This window comes from Musa acuminata, chromosome BXJ3-7 (assembly GCF_036884655.1).
Source record: "Musa acuminata AAA Group cultivar baxijiao chromosome BXJ3-7, Cavendish_Baxijiao_AAA, whole genome shotgun sequence".
Taxonomy (NCBI): domain Eukaryota; kingdom Viridiplantae; phylum Streptophyta; class Magnoliopsida; order Zingiberales; family Musaceae; genus Musa; species Musa acuminata.
In genome coordinates, this window is record NC_088355.1 from 4,855,674 (window position 1) to 4,865,564 (window position 9,891).

Consider the following 9,891-nt stretch of genomic DNA (forward strand, 5'->3'; position numbering starts at 1 on the left):
GATGATCGAATGTAAGGTAATGGTTGTAGCAAAATCACTCTTAAATGGATAGGCTACCCTAAAATGATAATCACTCTTAAATGGGTAGGCTACCCTAAAACCCCTCTTCATCGTTGCAAAAAGATTTATCCCTGCAAAAGACCAAAACTATAAATTATAGATCAAAAAGTCAAAACTTAAAAAAGGAAATGAGTTTGTATCATGCCCGAAGAGCCCGAACTTAGACCGGTATTGATCAACTAGTTTTTGTCCATCCTTTTTATGCCCAAAGAAGAGGATAGTTCCTCCACTAACTGAAGTATTTGACTATTCTCCTCAAAGGGTAGGAAAAGAGGGAGTTATTGATAGCATTGTTGAATATCGGATTTTGATGATGAAGTCAATTGTCATTTGTTATCTAACCTATATGTTGAGATAAGTGTGCAGGATTAACTACGATGAAAGTAAGACATGCAGCAGGAGTTGCACCGGAGTCATGACAATGATCACGTTGGGAGTTCGAGAGTTCGACGGAAGTTCGGACAGTCGTTGGAAGTTCCACGAGAACAAATCCGAGAAGTCCATAAGCTTGCCAAAGAAGCTCGTCGGAACTCGCCAAGTGTATCGTTGCAAGTCCAGGAGTTTGCCGGAAGTCCGCAGGAGCATCACCGAGGGTTCATCGGATGGTCGACGGAAGTTCGCCGGAAGCTCACCGGAAGAAGCAATTGACGCACCGGAGCAAACTGCAGTAAATGTCTAAGGAATAATCGTAGTTAGCACATTGATTAAGTTGGAAATGGGAGGTGATCCCATTAACTTAATCTTGGGGCAATTGGGCCCCTGAAAAAACCCAAATCAGGCTGAATGGATCAACCCATTCGGACCCTGATTTCTGCCAGGCGGTTGAACCGCCCAAGGCAGGAGGTTGCACACCGCCTGGGGTCAGTCTCCGAGCGAGACTGGGAGGTGCAACCGCCCCAGCCAGGCGGTGGCACCGCCTGGGGCTCAGTCTCCGAGCGAGACTAGGCGGTGCAACCTCCCCTGACAGGAGGTGGCACCGCTTGAGCTCAGTCTTCGAGCTCTGTCAGGCGGTGCAACCGCCTCAATCAGGAGGTGCAACCGCCTGAGCTTAGTCTTTGAGCTCTGGCAGGAGGTGCAATCGCCCCTAACAGGAGGTGGCACCGCTAAGAGGCTCAGTCTTCGAGCTTTGCCAGGCGGTGCAATCGCTCCAGTCAGGAGGTGCAACCGCCTGATCCCGAATTCCGGGAATTGATAGTTTTGAGCTCCAAATTTGAACTGGGTTGGGGCTTATAAATACCCCACCCATTCAGCACTGAAAGGTAGCAATTCAACACCGAAATCTTGATCCTTTTTTGTGATTCTTAGAGCTCAAAATTGTTGTAAAGCCCAAAGTTCTTCTCCCTCTGTTCTTCCAAGTTCAAAGTTGTAAAGAGAGGAGAGAAAATTTCTGTAAGGGTTGTCTCCTAAGCCCGTCAAAAGGAGTGAAACTATAAAAGGGTGGTTGGCCTTCGCCTATTGAAGGAAGGCCTCTAGTTGACGTCGGTGATCTCGTCGGTGGAGGAAGCCAAAAGTGGAGTATGTCAAGATTGATCGAACCACTCTAAATCTCGGTGTGCATTTACTTTGAGCATATTATCTTTACTGCAAACCTCCTTTGAAGCTTACTGCCTTCTGCGCTTTTACGATCGGGTTTCAATCCTTTTACTTTCTGAATAAGCGTTTAGACGTAAATCAGCTTTTTCGTACGATCATCATATTTCATATTGCGTTTACGTTTTGAGCTTTACCATAACTGCAAACTGCCTTCATACTCTTGCTTAAACTGCATCTTGCCTAATCAAGTGATTTAGGAATCATCATTTAAACGTAAATCAGCATCTTCGTATGAACGTCGGATTTCAGTTTACGCCTATATTCTGGTTTTCATCATAGCTGCAACCTGCTTGCATAGATTAACTTTAATATCATCTTGCTTAGAATCGGATTTTACATAGAAATTATTTTTATCATTCGAACGCAGTTTCGTTTTAATCGTAGAAAGTTATCCGCTGCACTAATTCAACCCCCCCCCCCCCCCCCCCCCTCCCCTTAGTGCTCTCGATCCTAACAAGCATGTGTCCGATCAATCAAGATTAAAACCACCATACTCCTGACTAGTCCTAATGAAAAAGAACTACCCCTTTTGCATTAGTTATTGGCCCTATTGCACACTCAGAAATAGGACTAAAATTAATCAAGATAACGTCAACATGATAGCATTCCCTGACGAAAACACTAAATAAATTAATGAGTTGGGTGACATTTGAGAAGACGAAATCCTCCATCATTGAAGACATATCATGATGAGTAGATAGAGGGAAAATCGATGCATTACTTCATGTCTTGACCATGGACTATCTGAGGATAAGACTTTAGTTTTCTCAACCATTAGTCAGCTAACGGATTGAGATTTAGATAAGAGAAAGGAGGATATTTTTACTAGTCACATGTATCATACAAGCTAATCATGTGAGTAATGACACGTGTAACTTGAAACATAGTCTTTTTTATTATTATATTTTGATATTTTATCACTATATATATATATATATATATCCTTGGATCTGTGTAATTAGAATCGGATCGTGATGAGATCATGATAATGAGACCGATGCACCTTTAAACACAGATCCTAAATAATCTCGGTCACAGGTTACTCGAGAGGGACATCGCGATAACCGGACAGATTGATGTGTTGTATACTCAGCCATATGATGGATACAGTTGGTCTCATAGCTGCTTGTGTGGGGACACTAGGGATATAATATGTGTTCATCGGGGAATGAGTTCACTGATTGATCTGCTTACGGAATGCTGGATGCTTGATGATGTCTTATTGTCAGACAACGATTTTGTGGTCCCAATGGTGTATCTGGTCCTTAGACTTGAGACACCAATGATATCCCGTATGAGTACTCTACTTTCTGATATCGGATTTATAGGTTTGAATGTCCCAAATCTAGCACAGTTAGTCTTTGGGAGTGGTAGTCAATCTTACGAGTGCTATTGAGTATTGATAGATGATCATACACTCTCGGTGTCATGAGATGAATGTCCCATGTATTCTTGTTCAAACAAATCTATAGCTATGGTCATTTCGATTGAGAGAGAAAGAGTTCTCCGGGAGAATCCGATTAGAGCAAGACTCGAGTAGAAACCGTATGAGTCTGACAGCACCATGCTCGGTATATGGTCTCTGAGATATTAGATGGATGAGGGACTATAGGTACATGGTAATTGAGGACAGACATGTCTAATGGATTGAATTTTCATGTATCGTTTGGGGACTACGACGTAGTAGCCTAGTACGTTCGCAGTCAATGAGTCGAGTGAATTATTATGGAGATAATAATTCACCAAGCTAGAAGGAGTTTTGACAGGTATGACTCATGGACAATTCGATATTAGTCCTAGAGGGTCACACATATATGATAAGCGTTGCGATGAGTAAATGTTCGGATATGAGATATCCGCCGGAGCCCCTTTCTTATTGGATATCCAATAAGTCCCTAAATTATTGGATCTGATGGACAAGATCCAATAAGAACACATGAGAGATTATTGGATAAAGATCCATTAATCTAAGAGACTTGGGTAGATGGATGAAGATTCAATACCCAATAGGAGATGATTTATTAGAGTTAAGTTGATAGGGGATCTCTATAAATAGGAGGGATTTAGTAGTTTATAGGCTAGAGCCTTTGCTTGTCTTTCATGTTCTCCGCCCCCTCTCCACCTCAGAGCAAGCTTGGAGTTTTGAGGAGCGTCATCGTAGCCCTACTGTGTGGATCACCGCTAGAGAGGAGGGCGCTTGACCTTTTTCACCCTCTCCTAGAGATCTACAAGGATTCAAGGATATATGATCTTCTTAGGTAACACAATATATTCTATACGTAGTTTTAAGTTTTATGGATTTTTACGCACTAATCTTCGCACGATGACGAATATATCTTTGGGAATTGAGGATTTTGTTTTCTATTCTTCCGTTGGAAATGTGATATCGCCCCCCAAGATTTCCCAACAGTTTTCTCGACCTAAGATTTGAGGTGAAAGGAAAGGTGCTTCGAAGGTTCGAAAGGCTGGAAGGTGATTACATGGTAAAAAAGCATTGGTGGGGCTCAAGGTGCAAAGCGAGTCCCACCATAGAAGCAACACTTATAACTTGAGCCACTCCTTCAACTTTCAAATATCCCATCAATGGTTTTCCACTCATGAGCCACATGAATTAGCAACGATAGACTTTGATCACCCAACATGGGCACTTTGACGATCTTATGATAGGTAGGTTGAAGTTTTCTCTTTTGCATCTCTAATATAGGTCGAGCGAGGATGATCTTCCACCACCTAATGGCTGACCTACTCCACTTGATGTGAGTCCCTCAATAGTATTACCAAACTAGTTTGTGTGGCATTGCCTCTATTCCAATCTTGAATTAAGTGTTCGAGGTTACCCGACGTGTTGATTACTAATGTATTGAACCAACGCATGAGGGTGTACTTTCAGATCCCATTGAACGAGCTCATAAAGTACGCATTCAAGGGTTGGCAATTGATAAGGAATATTCACCCCCATCAAAATTAGACATAAGACTTAGTCTAGTTCACGTGGACACTAGTCCAAAATTACAATCAGGAGAATATTTCATCTATACCTAAAAAATGATATGATAGAAAACATCCCGAATATTCTCCTGGTTAATTTGTTATAAAAAACTACATATGGAAAAATAATCAAGGTTAATTATTATTTACTAAAATTATTCTCTTAGTTATTTGGTCATAAACTTGAGCATGAGCATGCAAAGAAAACTACTCAACCTCAACCTCGATCCTCATGAAAGTTGATGCATTTAAAATTCTCTCAAATTTTAAGAGCCTTGTCTTCTATAACATCTCAAATTTTTTGGGCATGCGACCTGAATTAAGTTATGCTCGGTATCACCAACATTACCACTATTAATAGTGTTTTTAGTTATTAAGCTAAAATATTAAAACTTCATTTAAATATTTGATTTATCATTTAAATCAATAATTTAAATCTATTTTTAATTTAAATTTAAAAATAAAAACAAATAATTTGTCAAAGTGATAAGGGGACTTTTAAGTATATAAAATTTTAATATATTCTTGAAATTTATCGATAATTTTTAGAAGGATATTTATGTTATATGAAGATTTAGTGGGGGGCAAATGTGCTATTTCAAAAATTCAAATGAACCGTCCGTAGTCGAGTTCTGCAGTTAGAACGCGGTGAGCAACAGTAATCAGAACCGTTCGTTGTGACATCGCAATCCATCCAACGATCCAAAAATCGTCACCACCCTCCCCATTGTACAGTAAATTTCCTCAGCGCTCCCACGATACACAGAGTCGGTCGCGCCCTTCTCGTCCGCCGCCACCACCGGTAATGGCCGTCACCAAATCATCCTCGGCCTCGGCCTCCCTTCCGGGGGACGAAAGAACCCCAATCTCACCGTCCTGCGCATGGCGAACCAGCGGTGGTGAAGATATGGCGAGGCAGAGGTGTCCGAGATGCTTCTCGCCGCCTACAGTATACCATCCTCCCTTAGGCCTCCCTCGGCGCCGACCGCTACGTCACCTCCCTCACCACCATTAGTGACGTTGAAGTCTACAGCGACCTCCGGGTCATTCAACATCCATCATCTCGATTAATTCGGTACCTTTTATGGTGGGTTTTTCTAATCTATCCTAGGTTTGCTAGCTAACAACAATCCACGCTATCAATTCCTTTTGTTGTTCGTTGACGATGGCACATCAAGGACAATATGTGAACCCTGTGAAGTTTGTCCAAGCATCCGGCATAGCAAATCAGTTCAGGTATTTCACCGATGCATGTCTCTTAATCTCATCCACATATGGGAGTACTTCTAATTGATTGGCTTAGGGCACATTCTTGGTTGCTCAAGGTAACTTTGGGGCTGATTCTCACTTTTGCAGTGCAGGAAAACTACAATGTTGAGCAATATCGGATAGTAACCTAATTGGGATTCAGCCTCCCATAAATTTTAGTGTTTGACTCTATTGATCTGAGAGCAGTCTTATGAGTCATTATAGCAAGGGCACAGGTTGAGCACTTCCATTTTACTTCATTATCTTCTCTTTCATAGTTAATCAAGTCACTTGGTCTCATAATCATATTCTTGCCTGGCTATATCCACTGTTTTTCAAAATTCTTAGGCTCAGAAAACACATGACCTACGATTACATTCTCGTTCATTCATGCTTGGCTTCAAAATGGTTTTAAGAGCATTGATTTGATTCAGGTAGTGATTGGATGTGATATTTTAGGTTTCAGCTAAACTGAAACCTACGAAATCATTGTTTAAGAAGCAGCATTAGTAAATTATAATGATCCCTGAGGTCATGGCCCAAAAAGGGATTTGCATTTTGGAATCCCTAGTCCCATGCAATGAAGCCTCATCAAGAAGAGATGTGATTTGAAATAGGAGAAGAGGAATGCATGTTTAAACCAATTTGCTGGTAGACTTTAGATGAGAAAGAAGAATGTATTCAGAGGTGATGTATGGCCAACTGGTTCGAGCTGTTAATTCATGAAATGTTTGGCTTGAATCTAGAGAATAGACAAGATGTACAAAGGTATTAGAGAACAAATTTGTCCCTACATGCTATGCATTGGCAATAATAATTTGTAAATGTCCTGTGGTTTTTACTGCGAACCATCGAGGTTTCTAGATCTGTTTTCTGATAAAGAAAGACTTGTGGTGTTCTAGTTATTTATTCATAGCTTTACTTCCTAATGTCAGGTCTCAAGTATAAGTCCCTCAAAAATTAGTTTATTTCAACTGAGCCTTGTTTAGTGTATCTTTAAGAATATGGTAGGATTATATAAAGTTCCCTAATCAACTGTTAGACCATTAAAAAGTGGGCTTCAGGTAGGTTTTTTTCTTTTTCTTCCAGAACAGGTTGAGATTATTATTGCTGGACACAGAAGTCAAAGCCCAAGTATGTATTTAGTGAACCAGTGAGACGTATGAAGTTGTGCCTAACTCCTAGAACGTGTTTCATAAACAACTTGATCTAGGAGTATCAATCAACGTCTTGACTGAACCCTCATTGTTATGCATGGAGATACGAAACCTAGTGTTGGACTTGTACATTTGGAATCTTATGGTGTTAATTCTCTAGCATAGATGAATTCATTGGAATTCAATGAGCATGCCTAATTTGAATGGATTTGAGCTCTATAAGGAGCTTTCTTTGAAGGAAAAAAAAAAAGAGTTTAATGCCTTTGTAAATAAGCACCCATCCAAAAAAAAAGGTGCACCCATCAAGAATTGAATTTGCATTTATTGGCTCCCAAGATCAATTGAATTTGCATCCTGCTCATTCTTAGGTAATCTTGAGTGACTGTGTATGGTGTGAGTTGAACTTTTTATTATCTTTTTTATTCTTGTTAATTAGCAAGAAATGCTTAGTACACCTTATTCTCAAAATTTTCTGCTGTACGTGTAAGCCATATTTGACAGGTTAAAGGAAGAGAAGAAAGGTTTAGAGGGTCAACATGTTGACCAGATTGAACCATTGAATTCATCTGAAGAAGATGGAGACAGCCTAAAGGATGGCTAAGATGAAGGCATCATTTATATAAAGTAGGGATGCCTGCAGCACAGGACTTGATGGAGCTTTGGTTTGAAATCCACATGGTAAGATTTTAACCTCCCAAATGTATAAGAAATATAAAGCTGTGATATCGCGGTGGTTGGTATCCACAATGAAATAGCAGAGCTGCTTGCCATACAAAAATGAAATCTTCTGGAGCTATGGTTTCAAATCCACATCGGTAAGGATTTGACCTCCCAAAGAAATTATGAGACTATGATTTTGAGGTGGTTGATATGCATAATTAGTTGGTAAAATCTGTTCATTAATTTTTAAACTTCAGGTTGAGTTTGGATCAGATTCCAAGATTGAAGAGTAGATCAATGCCTACGTTTCTTAGGTATATCTCCGGTTAAATGATTAATTCCTGCGTCTTTAGCTTTAGTAACCCCGAATTGAGAATATGCATCATTACTGTCCTATCAGGATAATGCTGCCTAACCTTGAGATGGATCTCTGATGACAGGAGGAACATGTTTATGCTTCTCCATATATTTGATTTACTCTTGTAAGATCAGTTCATGCAATCATAGGAGCATCATAGCTCAGAGGTATCTGCTACAATCCGAGAAGATCTTGGAAGTGGGTTTCTTTCATAGTTTTGTTTGCTAAAAAAGAAATCGCGTGATCATTGTCTTTAAATTTGTTGCAGGTGATGCTAATCAAATTGTGAAAATGAAAGGCGATATTGGTTGACAGTGAAGTAGAATGATCGAGCCTGGTTTAGCGTGGTGTTGATGGAAGACAGGTTTGATGCCTTGGCTGGCACACCATGACGCTGGCGAGCCGCATTCTATCCAAAGGGAACTACTAGTACAGTGGAAAGCTTCATCCTTGTGCATACAAAAACAGACAAGCAAGAGCTTGATAGAGAAGAAGGGGGAAAAAAGAAAGGCAAAGAACAAGTTATCTTGTTCCCCATCTGGACCTTTTGCCAAAGCTAAAGATATAGGCACGTAAAGTCACCGCTAGTTCACATCTTTTGCTCCGAGTAGTTGGAAGGTCATCAGTATTAAGTCGTGACTGCAGCCTTGCTCTTCCACCCGGGAAGCAATCGCCGATCTCCTCCCCCACCATGCACAGAATTCAGCAGTCTGCAAATAAGAAGTAAGCATAAGCACACGTAAGACTACGATGGTGAGGCTGTGGTCGAGCCACTGGCCTGTGTTGGCTCACGCAGATGGGCCCCATCAGTAATCATGTGACTTGGGAAGCTTCATGGGAACTTTTTCTTTTTCTATCACAAGCAACGTGGAGCATAGGCTGTCACTGCCCCCCACCCCACCCGATATGACAAACAACACAGGACTATCCATCATTAACGTCTCACCATATTTCTAATATTAGTCATCATCATCATCCGCTGGAATCGGCGACAGCCCAGCTGCTCTCGTGCCCTTCGTCGAGACTGAAAACTCACCGGCCACCTAATCAACAGTAATCTTGCGCTCTCCCTTCGCCATCGGACGGTCAGATTCTTTCGACGGACCACCGGGTCCACCAACCACCGCCGGCCCCACGCGCGCTCGCCGCGCACGTGCCTGCGGCAGTGGCACGCTCACTCGAGCAAATGGCCGGCTCAGGTTCCATGTGCGTCTGTTCACTCCCCTCCCCCCTCGCATGTGGTACACGGTATGCTATCACCATCATGCTTGAGAGAACAACATTACCATATAACAGTTGGTGACCCACAAAGAACAGGAATCGACGATCCTACTTCTTTTTCCTTTTGCTGAAGAAATGATGGCCTTGGTTGACCATATGTGCAGCTGGGAATGCAGATGCATCCAATTTCGATAAAATGAGTTCAACATGACATTGCATCAAGGTGATCAGTAATCAATCAACCATAGGATAGGGAAGGATGTCGTAACGTGGAAATTGTTCCATTCATTGATCTCGTGCATTGCACGTGTCTAATATCAGCTGTTGTTGTGACAAATCACGGACAATTGCCACATCCTTATCATCCTGACGGAACGGGCGTTCCGCCAACGGTAGTTAATTGCCTCATCATCGATGATGACCAAAACGGACCGTTTCGAAAACCCCGTTACGACGGGGTCCCGTTTGTAATTTACGAGCTTTCTTAACTGAAGCCGTCGCCCGACGCGGTTCTCACCCAATCTCGAGGTAAGCTTACCGGTCGGCTAGCTTTAAATCAGGGCTTCTGACGGACCACCCTACTTCCCTACCCTCCTCACTTGCCAC

The 9,891-nt window shown here is 41.7% G+C and overlaps 1 long non-coding RNA gene across 2 annotated transcripts; it reads left to right on the forward strand.

The window, feature by feature from the left end:
• Nucleotides 1–5,412: 5,412 nt before the first annotated feature.
• Nucleotides 5,413–9,416, forward strand: LOC108953414 (uncharacterized). 2 transcript variants are annotated; one of them, XR_010497894.1, is made up of 6 exons: nucleotides 5,413–5,877; nucleotides 5,998–6,125; nucleotides 7,548–7,861; nucleotides 7,964–8,020; nucleotides 8,107–8,231; nucleotides 8,333–9,412. It is a non-coding gene; the product is annotated as an uncharacterized LOC108953414 (long non-coding RNA). The 2 variants fall into 2 exon arrangements; XR_001979082.2 differs by having other exon boundaries at nucleotides 5,998–7,861; nucleotides 8,333–9,416.
• The last annotated feature ends 475 nt before the right edge of the window (nucleotides 9,417–9,891 follow it).